Here is a 12998-nt window from a genome sequence, read left to right on the forward strand (position 1 = left end):
CCAGGGGACCCTCTGTCCTGGTCAGTCGGCCTGGTCAAACGACCTTCTGTCCTGACTACTCAGCACCTGAGCACCCTGTGGCAAGGGACCCTCTGCCCAGCTGACTTATCTCTGGGCAGGGCAAGGCCAAAGTCCCTCGGACCCGGTCACCCAGAATTCTGGGCGGCCATTGGCAGGCTCTGCCTGACCCGAACAATCCACCACAGCCCTCTAGACGAAGCACCTCCCTTCATCCCCCCCAAGCTGGTCAGCCTCTTGGGAGGTCATAGCCTGACCTGCACCCAGCTAGTATTCCAACTTGACTCCATGTTATCAGGACAAAACGCCACCAACTGTGAACGTTGTTAACACAAAGCATTCAGGGAAATGTAGTCTTTATTTTTCACTCATGGGATCAATTGGACTTGTGCTCCTGCTGAATGTGCACATACATTGTGAACCCTTTTCAAATGGCATGGAGTGAGGGGAAACGTCCCGGTCCTGGTCGCCATCCTGACTGGCCCCACCTACCGCTGACCTGATCACCCTCTCCCTTGGGCGCTTCGTGGCCTGCAGGGCACCATTATGGCAGGACCCCCCTTGGCCATTTCACCAGTGGGCTTGGCGTGCCAGAGGAGGTTTCCTCTTCCTTACATCACAGATGTGTGCCTAGAACAGTGCCTCCATGGTGCTCTCAGTGTGCACTCTGCAAGCAACATAACATCAGGGTGCAGAAACATTACTGCTTCCCTCGATATGAACATCACATGGCCTGACCTTGGTGACAGATGCCCTTTGTGAAGCTTGTTGCCCGTTCCTCACCAGGGTATATGTACATCAAAGAGTCTATGCCCTTTCCTCGTGAGGCTAAGTGCACATCAAGGCGCCTATGTCCTCTATGTCGACATCAATGCCTTGGTAGCTTCATTACAGTGTGCACATAACAGGGAGTGCTTGCATCCTTCATTGCATCAACAAGCCTCGGATCGTCCATGTGCACACACCAGGGTATGATTGATGCACACATGAGCGAGAGGGTGGCTGCGGTTACCCCTCACTTGAGTGGAACTTTCCACTAAGCGAAGCCACTTTTAGAAACCGGTAACTTAGTGCAGAGTCAACCCAACATAAATCTTGCGGAGGTGGGGTGGGGTGGCGCTCACACCGTTTAACCAAAACCATTCTGACGGTGTGACCTGTAGCTTTCTTTGGTGTTCTAAGTTCTGCGCGGGGTCTGCTCTGCTGGCCATGACCTTGGGTCCCGGCCCAAAGCCACATCCTCTCTCCGTTATGACATGACATAAAGGCGGAGACTGGTGATATCGGTATTTTTGATGCTTTAAAAATAAAATTATGACGGACCCCAGGTGTGTGTTACACCAGAGTGCCAGGGCTTCAGCTCACTCCAGTTCACCTGTAAAAAAGCATTGCCACCAAAAAGATCCACTGTGTCTTTCATCCGTTCACTGGCTTTCATCAACACAATATTGCTTATTTCAGAGTAATAAAAGACATTCACAATGTATTCTTCACAGCCCTAAATTTTAAAACTCCATTCGCCCATGGTCTTTATTTATCATCCTAGGAAAGATGAAAGACCAGCCAGATCTGCTTGATACTCTCAACTCTGGTAACAGGTAGATAGTCATCCAAGGGAGCCATCCATTTAATACTTTCTGTGGTTGCACTCACCCCATTTTAGCTACGTGTAGTGAGTCTGATGCATACATATGAATATTTGAAAGCTATAATTAGGGAGCTACAAATAGATATTATTACCAGCGGTATGCGTCTAAGAAATAGAATTTCTAGCAGGAAAACGCAGTAGAAAATGGCATTGCTCAAACAACCATTAGCAATTGCAATCGGTCTCACTTGCTTTTACATAGACGTAGGATCGATTGGACCTGCCAATGCTTGTTTGAAAGATGTTATTTAAACAAGACGCACAGAGACAATATATATTTTCACATCATTTAAAGCTTATTGGAAGAGAAATATTTAACCATAGCTTCTGGAAATCCACAGGGAATTGAATTCGTTCTGAACACAGACTTCGTTTTGCTCTCAACTGAGAGAGAGAGAGAGGGAGAGAGAGAGAAAGAGAGAGCCTGGAGAGAGAGGGAGAGAGCGAGAGAAAGAGAGAGAGAGAGAGAGAAAGAGAGAGAAAGAGAGAGAGAGAGAGAAAGAGAGAGAGAAAGAGAAGGGAGAGAGAGAGAGAGAGAGAGAGAGAGAGAGAGAGAGAGAGAGAGAGAGAGAGAGAGAGACAGAGAGAGAGTGTGGTTAGAAAGAGAGAGAGAGAGACAGGGGACATTGAGAGACAGAGATTTATAATGTAAATAGACTCAGAAAGGAAGGGACGGGAGAGAGAGACTGTGAGCCACGTCACGTAAGTGACGTTTCCAACGTCATCGACGTCTGGACACCAAGGACACCAACGTCGTAGCCTAATTAGACAATAATCTTGGCCGGTGGCCGCGGGTAAGGTTCGACAGACAATATTATTTTGCATTTTGGTGTCACGTGACACCAAGACACCAAAATGCAAAATAATATTACTGTCTGTCGAACCTTACCCGGTCACCGGCCAAGATTATTGACGACACGGACCACGGGGTGTCACCCCATGTGATGGTGTCACCCGGTGCGGTCCGACCCCCGCACCCCCTAGTGACGCCGCTGCCGGTGCGGTCCGCACCCCCCGCACCCCGCTAGTGACGCCGCTGACAGTGGACCCTAGTCTCCAAGAATAAGTGCCTGTTGACCCCACCTGGAACCACGGGCTCATATTAAGCACTGCTTCCAGGTTTAGTCACTTGTGTTGTCAATCACTGGAACATGAATAGGTGTCAATTACAAATGTTGATATACTCCGAGTCTGACATAGGAAAATATGGATATTCACAAATACTAGACACTGATTTTCCCATCCATTTTACACTTAAAAAGTATGCATAAGCAGAGCATCTCATATAGAAAAGTTTCCCCAAACACGTTCAATGTTGTTCTCAGAGTTTTCTGGAGAATTAATTTAATCATATGGCTATATGCGCTCCATATGAAGAAAAATGTGCAAAAGCACAATTCAATGAACCATAAACATTTGGATTATCCTTCAACACTGCAATGTGAAAGCATACGATTAGGAAGCCGCCTAAAATCAACGCATTTTGTGGATTTGCAGAGTATGCTTTGAGGAACTGAGATTAAATATATATGGTCTAAATTTGATCCTAAAATACTTTTTTAATCCAATTGTCTTTTTTGTTCGATGTTCTTAAGAAAGAACCAGTTGTCATTTAAAGGAGCTGTGAAGATTATATTTTAAAGTATATCAATCTAAGTCTAGAAATGTATGAGTTAGTTGTTTGCCTTTTCATTTAAGTATTTTACCTTTTACCCATTTTGACTGGACAAGAGAAAACAAGAAAAATATGAGGAAACGCCTTTAGCGTTGGAATAGCGTCGGGCTGTGCCCAGGAAAGGGATCACTGCTTTCATTCACGTTGTGAAGACCACAGGCAAGTTCAAATCATTGTAGAGGGAAAAAGGAAACATGTTCACATCCTTGGGGCTGATTTCACATTGCTAATGTACAACCGCGTGCGGCATCTGTCACTCTCAGGAATCAATGAGAGGGCCTACCCTTTAATAGCACAAGGTCACCAGTAAAGGTTACATGTGTCGGCCACGCGAGCCAGACCTTTCAGGATGTCAGTAAAGAACCTCGATGACGCGAATTAACAGCCACACGAGTAGCCGTGTCACTTTCAATTTACTTTATTTTAAATTGTCAGCTAGGAGAATCCACTCCCACTTTAATTCTTACGGGTTTGCATGTCGAGCAAGGAAAATTCGAAGCAGCTATAACTCTGTGAGGCAGCTGGCTGGCTCAGAAGAAAGCCAAAAGGAAAGGGGGAGAGAGAGGGGGTTGTCTTAGTGAAAACTCAGGGCCTTGTGCGACTGTCAGGTTTTGGGAGTCTCAAAACCTCATGTGCAACAGTGTCCTAGACACTTTGAGATTGTCAAATGGGTCGCAAGGGACTTGCCTCATTAATATTCATGAGTCAGGTCACAGTTTGTGACCCATTGGGACTGGCCTGCGCTCACAGGGATGGTGGCCTGTTGGGGTCAGCAGACCACCATGTCTGTGACAGCTTTTTAAATATATCAGTGATTTGGGTGGGAAATGCTGCAGGTTTTCCTTACAGGAAAACCGGATGGATTTTCTAAATAAAATTGTACATTTTTTTCATGTTCTTAGAGTGGTCTGTGGGACTACTGCCTGCTCTGAAAATAGTTTGGCACCCCCATCAATACAAAGGAAGGGGTTCCTTGAGGACCAGTTGCCATTGGCTAATGGCTTACCACCAATTTGAAATTGGTGGTAATCTGTGAATGTTTTGTGACTGCATTCCCATTTGTAAAACCTTCATACATACCAGTGCGACTCGCTATTAGGAAGAGATGCCCTTTACAGGTCCCTTCCTCATAGTGACTTGCAAACCCTATTTTGCGAATCGGTAATAGCAGGCCCGGACTGGCCGTTGCGGGCACCGGGCAATCCCCCGGTCGGCCGCATGGGTGGGGGCCGGTTGGGGGCTCCTGGGGGCCGTTTTTGTTACAGGGCCGTTTTTGCAGCATAGCTGCAAAAACGGCCCTGTAACGACCCACTTGCAAAATTGGTATGGTAAATAGGAAAATACAGCTTAACAGTCGCAAACAGGCCGATGGGCCATTTGTGACCAGTAAAATGCGTCGTACATCTGGCCCTCAGTTCTGTTAATAGAGATGCAATGTGAGGAACAGATGACGTTGTCGTCAGCTTTCAGAATAGAGCTGATTGTGTTCTCAGTAAGAGATGCCCTGCTAAAGCAAGTAACAGTCAAAGAGAAGTGATAACATTCAGACATGCTTCATTTAAACAAGCACAGATGCTTGTCATGCTCAGCAGCGCAGGCAAATTTACTTGTAATTTTTCTCTGAAATTGTTATTTCATTATAGCCACTCAATATTTAATTGCAAGAGTATGGTTTCACCTTCAGAATAACTAAGAGGGTATTTTAAAAGCCTAAACCGGGCATTGTTTTTCAACTTATAAGCAAGCCTTTAACTGTGAGGAACGATCATGTGAGCTATGATGAATTTTAGGAGTGTGATTACTTAATGTACACAAAAAAATCTCTCTTCCTCTATGTTTCAAGAAGTGCATTAGGCGTAGCCCCTACTCAGGAAACGCTCCACGTATTTGGTATGTTCAATCTGTTCAGATCAGGAAAGTCCAGTCTCACCTGTCTTTTAAATACCAAACATAAGTAAGCATTGAGAAAGTTAATAGATCTCGCCTATGAAATGGAATACTGAACTGTTGGATTTGCCAATGCTTGTTGCTGTGCACACTCATAGGTTACCACCTTGGCAAGGTTTTTCAATGTACAAAAAATGTCAAGGTGGTCACTTGTGATTGAAGAAGAGGCAACAAATTGCTGTCAGATAAATCTGTTATTTCACTACTGCAGGTAATGACTACCACAAGATGGCCTTTCATCACTGTTTACTATGTAATCTGTCAAAAGTATTCATTCACCGAGACAAGGGTATAGCAGGCCACGTGGTTTGATGTTCGACTGTTGCAGTCAGAGCCCAAATATTTGGACATTTTGGAATAAAAGTTCTTCCCACACAGTGCAAAGTTGTATGAAGCCCTCGTTCTGTTTAATTTAACTACCATTGCAATAAAATCCCCAGCAAATAACAGGGAGAGCCAAGCCAAGGGTGTGGCTTGACCTTATGAGCTGAAGCACAAGCCTATCCATAAAAATGTTGGGCCTGTAAATCGTCCAACAAACATAGGGCCACATGTACAAAGAAATCTTTTTGTGACTTCCTAATTGCGAATCTTTGCGATTCGTAATTAGGAAGTCACAAACAGCAATGTACTAATGTGTCCCAGGCACATTTAACTAATCCCAGTAGGTCGCAAATGGACTTACCTCATCAATATTCGTGAGGTAGGTCTCAATTTGCGACCCATTGAAAATCGCTAAAAACACAGGGTTGATGGCCTGCTGGGGTCAGCAGACTACCATGTCAGTCTTTGCTTTTAAATAAAGCAATGTTTTTTTTTATGTATGTAGCCCGTCTTCCTTAAAGGAAAATGGGATGCATTTCAAAATGAAAAATGAAACGTTTCAGATTAATTTTTTTAAGAGTTAGGCAGTCGTCCGTGGGACCAATGCCTGCTTTTGAAAAATGTTTTTACAACCATTCACAGAGGGGAAATGTTCTCCTGGGGACCACTTCCCATTTGCGACTGGTTTACCACCTACTTGAAGTAAGTTGTTAAATGCAAATGTTTTGTGTCCGCATTTCAGTCACAAAACGTTCACACATCCCTTTGCGACTTGCTATTAGGAATGTACGCCCTAAAAACACCCCTCCCTAATACCGACGCAAACTAGGGTTAGTACATGTCAAAAGTCTATTTAGAGATCGCAAAAGGCCCGATTCTCCAATTGCAACCTCTAAAACCTATTGCACATGTAGCCTATAATGTACAAAAATGATAAACACTCCTCAAAATTCTGACAAGATGGCAGCTGTATATACACATGACAGCCTTTTTGGAATGGTTGTGCTTTTGCCGATACTTGAGAAGCAGTTCAACAATCATTGGCAAAGCCAAAAGAAGAATGAGTTGGTGACAAGGGACATTGGTTAAGAGAGGCGGTTGGGAACTACAATTTCCTTTGGGGATGGATAAGAGACCGGGGGTGGGGCGAAATGACAGCATGGGCTGGTGAAAGCCCACTAGAGAGGTTACAACAAGGGACTAACTTAAGCCCATGTAACCTTCCATAAAATGCTATGACTGTAAGGATAGTCTGCCCAGCCAAAGGCAATCTTTAAAAATGCTATCTGCTAATTGCATGAGAGGACTGACCTAAAGCTCACTCTTCTTTTCTATGAATGTATGTGTATATTGGTAACATGATGTCTACACCAGACACAGCTGCCTTTAAGCAAGACCTAAAAATGCTACTCAAGAAACATCTCTAATACTGAAAATGCACCTTTCTCTCAGCTTTATTACTTTTGCTTCGCATATTCTATTTTCCTGATTTGACTTACCTCACTACACCAGAGATGCATACTTTCAAGAAACAAACGCTGCTACTCTCTCCTCTCAAGACCAATCACTTTGAATTGGACTCTTAGAGTATCTATGCCCTTGGTGCACCTTATTACATCTTGCTGTGAATGTTGGAATCGGATGGTGTCTTCGACATCAGCCTTGCTCAGCACACCGCATATAATTCACTTATATTCAGCTTGACATTAACACTCGCTCAAATAGCAGTTATCTGACAGACCATGGCCCTGTAGTGCTCTGTGGACGTGTTATCATGCCATTACTTCCCTATTTACTCTTTCAGAATAATGCTCCTCCCACTTAATGTTTAAAATGTGTATGTGAAGATTTTCCAGAATTATACAGGAAATGCTTCCGTTGCTTTTATGATTGTACCGCTGTTGTACACCACTTTCTATTTGACCTTGTTCATCTACAAACAATTTTGTAAGGCACTCACAAATTGCTTTCACCCTGTACTTATCCTTATCATTTTGGTCCGACGTTTCCTACACTGGTCTGAAAAATGTATGCGTAGAGTTCACACAACAGACAACAATACGTGAATACAATTATGCATGCCATATCTCGTCTCATTATAACTCTACAGCATATTTTTAGAAATACAGTTGCAAGATTTTTTGACCAGATCCAGTTGCAACCATGCACAGGTTTAGAATAGATTGATATTTATAGTTTAAATCTTTATTGAGTTTTACAAACACGGAAAACAACAATAGACACATAGAAGGAGACAGCTGCACTTTGATACTGGTTTTAAGGCAGATCATTGGGGGCACATTTACTTAAACTTTGTGTTGCCCTTGAATCATGCAAGGAGACGCAGGGCAACCCTACGGCTTATTTGGAATTTAAAAAGCCACCCAAGGCATTATTTGTGTGGCTTTTTAGAGAAATATAACACAAAGTGACAGGTTTTCCATGGGTGGAGCATGGAAATTCCCGTCCATCCACCTTTGGTTTTCACAAGATTGCAAATTTGCTAAGGTTTGTAAAGTTGCAATTGCATGAATTTGATATGTGTGCATCACACATAGAAACAAATGCTTCTCTGAATTAATTTTGTCTCATCGTGCACAAAAATAATCCTGCCTGTAATGTAGGCACCCTTGCAACGTGGCGCAAGGGTGCCTGTATTGGCGCTAGGAAGCCACAAGTGCAGCTGCGCTTGAGGAAGAGATGAAGAGCGGTATATCTTAGTTAATATAGCACTATTCAGTATCTATCAGTCACTCAACAGCGCAGCTACTTGCCCTACTGTCCTGCATTGCGTGAATACTTAGTAAACCTGCCAGCCGGTGATTACGGCTGTCTATTGATACAGTTGACATTATTAGGCTTCCATGTTTCATATATTTCGTAACTTTAACCCCTTGAGAGAAAATGTCACAAAATGGCAATGACAATATTACATCAGACTATCAATAGATCTTAAGCAAGGCAGTAGCTAGAAACATTAAATACCCCTCACTTGAAACATACATCTAATCTGACAGTATGTGAATCAAGCAAATGCAACCTTTCTATAGAAGAATTCTTTCACTCTCATTCCATCTATCCAACCATATTCCATCTATTCATCCATTCTTCTGTCCATCCCTTCACCTTTACATCTACTCACATTGCCCCATCCAACCATACTTATTTTCACCCATCCATCCACCACCTATTAATGCATCTTTTCACCCATCCACCTATCAATATGATAATTTATGTGTTTTTAACATTCACAAATTCACTGTTCTCCTTCTTACCAATTTTTCCGTCCTTCCATTATTTCCCCCGTCAGTTCTCTCACTCTTCTATCCAACATTTCATACTTTCATCTATCAATCATTCCACACTTCCATCCAGTCATTATTTTATCCTTTCATCCCTTCTTTCAACTTTCTTCCGTCTTTTCGTTCATGTTTACTTCCTTCCTGTCACCTTCCTCTTTTCTTCAGTGTGGATGAAAAAACCAATGTGTCAATGCTGAGTGTCTGGACAGTAAGCAACAAGATTACATGATCTTTCATAAACTGTTAATAAACAAAGGGGAGCAAGATGTGATATAGGGTACCTAGAACTCCCTCCATAAGACCATATAGAGATTACACCAGAAAATGCTATTACCCTGTGCGCTGTAATGAATAATATCAATAGCAGAGGGACTTTTTGCACTTGATTTATGCTATTTCTGTACTGTACCTTAATGTTTTCAAATTAAAGGTCGCAAACCCATCACCCACAATGTGAGGCGTGCTTATACTTTATTATTGGGGTTTAGTCCTCACAGCAACAACTGTTGCAAGGCGGGTTTCCAAACTCTTTTAGCAGGTAGTGGTTTTGTTGAAGACTTCATCTGTGGATAGAACAATACCTGGATAAGTATTTCTTACTTGAAGCAGGGGTCACCTGATGGATAAAATAGTAGGCTTTATGTTCTTTATTTGTGCCTCTCTAACAAACACATGCATACAACGAAATGAACATCGGTTGATGGGATCTTATGATAATTGTGCTGTAGGTCAACATTTTTCTGTCCTCATATATGCCCAGAAGGTCAGGGGCATTCATTAAGACTTCTTGTGAGCCCTATGACCTGGCCTAAGTCAGTGTGTGTTTTTAAGGGCATGTTTCTGTGATGTAAGATTTGGAGACTAGAAGGGAAGTTAACGGAAGGGAAAGGGAAAGAACTCTCAGCTCCCAGCATAAAACACAGCAGTGTGGTAAAGCCACGTGTTTTGCATATTAAGAAAGAATCTTTGTGTCAGAAGAAATTGCACTCCTAGTGTAATAAAAGGAAAATTACAACCCATGGCCCTTTATTTGCAGTTCACTCTGACCACACATGAAATGAAATGAATTATTAATTTATACAAATTTGAGCTACTGCCCAGGGGTGTCTAGCTGTGGGACTCTATGAGGTAGCTAGCCTGGACTGATGAGCCTTATAGTTTAAAAAGACATGTTTTCAGGTTTTTCCTAAAAGTGAGGTGGTCAGTTTCCTTCTTTAATGATGATGGAGGACGGTATGGTGACGTTCTGTCTATGAAGCTTCGCCCTCCCCATTAAGCTCTATTTGCTCTTGGAATTATCACGTTAGACACTGATTCTGAATGCAATGGTTTTGCTAACTGTTTAACACAGGCAAAAAATTATTTTGAAGAGTTTTGCCCAGCTTCTATTTTTTGGGTGAAATATATAGTTTTCTTTTGTATAATCATATATTTGTAGATGGCTGAGATGCTCTTGTATTTCTCTTTTTCAGATTTTTCATAATGTAGCCTCTAATTTCTTTCCTGTCTGTGAAATACTTGTTATTAGGGGCATATTCTCAAGGAGCTATTGCCGAGTTAACAGCACTTTATCGCAGCCAAAGTCACAATAAATATTTTGACCCATTCAGAAGCTGGTGCTAACAGCCCGTAGCACCAGTTTACCTGTGATAGCAGCAGCAAAAAATATCTCCATAGATGACCCCCTCAACTATCGCTAATGAGATGCAGAGTAGGCGTTCCCGAGCAAAAAGCTGCAACAACATCACTCCGCAACATTCTCAATGATCAGCCAGATCAGTGATAAGAACACAAAACATGCAATAAGGTGCGTTAGCAGCAGGAAACTAACACCTGCTCTTCCCCTAACTTAATTTTTTCCTTCACATTATTTTTTCTGCCTCCCGCACACCCTAGAACCATGGCTAAGGGTACCACCACTACCGGCTCCAAAGGCAAGCCGCCTGCGCCTAAGAGCTGCCTGCCTTGTGGCAGACTGCACCCTGCGGGGGTGCAGGCCCGGGAGCTTTTCTGCAAGGCGGAGGTGGCAGCCCTTATTTTTTTTGTGCAGCGCCACCTCCCCTTTACCTTGGAAGCAAGCGGCAGGCCAGGCTCCGGGTACCCTACAGAGAAGCATCACCGCCGATGGGTGAAGGTGCGCCAGGCAGTGTTTCGCTGCACAGGCGTCCGGCGCACCCATAACCCACTGGCCCACCAGTGGTCAGACATCTTGGACCGGGAGCAGGACCTGCTGGACCTGCTAGGTGTCGACGTCATGGGGCTTGGTGAGTAGCTAATATACTAGTAGTATAAGTATTGTTTATAATTATTTTCGGAATAGCAAGAAGAATACTGCTGCTTACATTGCAGGTAAATTATGTTTCAAAATCTTCAGTGATTGGAGGACACAGGTGCTCGGCGCTCCTCTTACTTGTTTGCAACATTGCGCTCGCTTGGGCTGATTATGTAAGAGTTTACTTTAGAGACCTTAAGTTAGGTAATGCTGTTGCTAGAGAGACTCTAGCCCTTCCTTTATCCTCCTGTCACTAAGAAGAGATAGTGGTAGATGGATGGATAGGTTTAGTTAGTATTAGTTGATGATTTCTTTGTGGTTGCATAATGCATCCGCTGCCACTGAGTGCTGCTTACCCCAGTCCTTAGTAGAACCGTTTGTAGTTTGTTTAGTGAGTGGTAAGGCTTAGCAGTGTCACTTAAGGAACATCAGACGCAAACCAACCAACAATTTGGTGTATGCACAAATTTATGCATGTGTCCTCCATCTATGCATTTTTAAGGGATAAAATAAATGGAAATGCGGACGTAGTGAATTGGCCCGTCTGGAATAGGTTGGCTGGGTCAAGTGGTGCTTAGGGTTAGTTAGTATTCTGGATTTAGAATGGAACACTGGATTAGTGTTCATAAATTATAAGTAGAAGGTCGGTGAATCCCACAATAATACAACTAGTCAATCTGATTAGATAGGTCAATTTTATTGCAATTGTTGTTTCCTAAAATGTTTTTTGAGAGTTTTAAATATATTGTATTTGTTTCACACCAATCATTAATGTTTGTCTCTTTCTGTATTATATCTAACAGGGTCAGCACCCAGGGGCAAAAGTACGGGGTCAGAGTCGTCAGGACAACAAGAACAAGATGCCTCCCATGGACAGGACCGCTTTTTTACTGAGGGCTCTGCTGCTGGCCCCAGTAAGTCCTCCAGTGATTAATATTAATAATTAGATTTCCCTAACTTTTCCTGCACCTTATTTTTTCCGAAGTATTAATTCTGGTTCCTAATTCAATTTTTTTTACAAAATCTTCTTTGATCTTGACTATCTGTTTCTAAATTATTGTTATCCCTGCCTCTAACTGCCTCTGCTCTGACTCTCTGTACTATTACTATTAGTCCGTCTGCAGCTAAGCTTGCCCAGTTGGCCACTCTTTATTTAAAAGGTTTTAAATAAATCAGAGATTGACCAATAGCTCTAGCCACTGAGTCCAGTCCTTTGGGTTGTCCTCTTCAAGTCTTCTTAATCTTGTGGCTTTTTAACAATTTTCATCAACGAAATGCCCAACCAGATATTTGACTATTTTTGATAGGATATAGTACATACTACTACTGTTGTGGGGATTCAGTACAGCCACATACAGACCTATGCACAAGAAAATAGAATATTGGTGAAAGGAGGTTGGACCTACCTCACACCTCAGTCAGGAACCACAATCCCCTGACCGACTAGCTATAGTGTCTAATTAGATACCCAATGATTAGACAACCCAGAAAATAACACCCGTTCTCTCACTCACTCGTGTAAGTCCACCACACCAAATACCACAGAGTCTATGTGTAAGTTAGTTCAAAAGGTTTATTTTCAACTAACAAGCTCTGTACGATGTTCTACAATTCAGTATACTATACGAACCAGCTCCAACAGCAAAGTGCATAAGTTTATATTAATAGACATTGTTACAAGTCCATGGAAGAAAAAATGCCTTTGTGCGAATTCTGGAGGACCCCTCACCTTAGAACGTAGAACTACTAGTCACATCATAAGCTCTGGTTCATAGAAGGGAATCAGTTATAAGAAAAATGGTGCATGTTTGA

Source organism: Lissotriton helveticus, chromosome 2_1 (assembly GCF_964261635.1).
Source record: "Lissotriton helveticus chromosome 2_1, aLisHel1.1, whole genome shotgun sequence".
Lineage (NCBI taxonomy): Eukaryota > Metazoa > Chordata > Amphibia > Caudata > Salamandridae > Lissotriton > Lissotriton helveticus.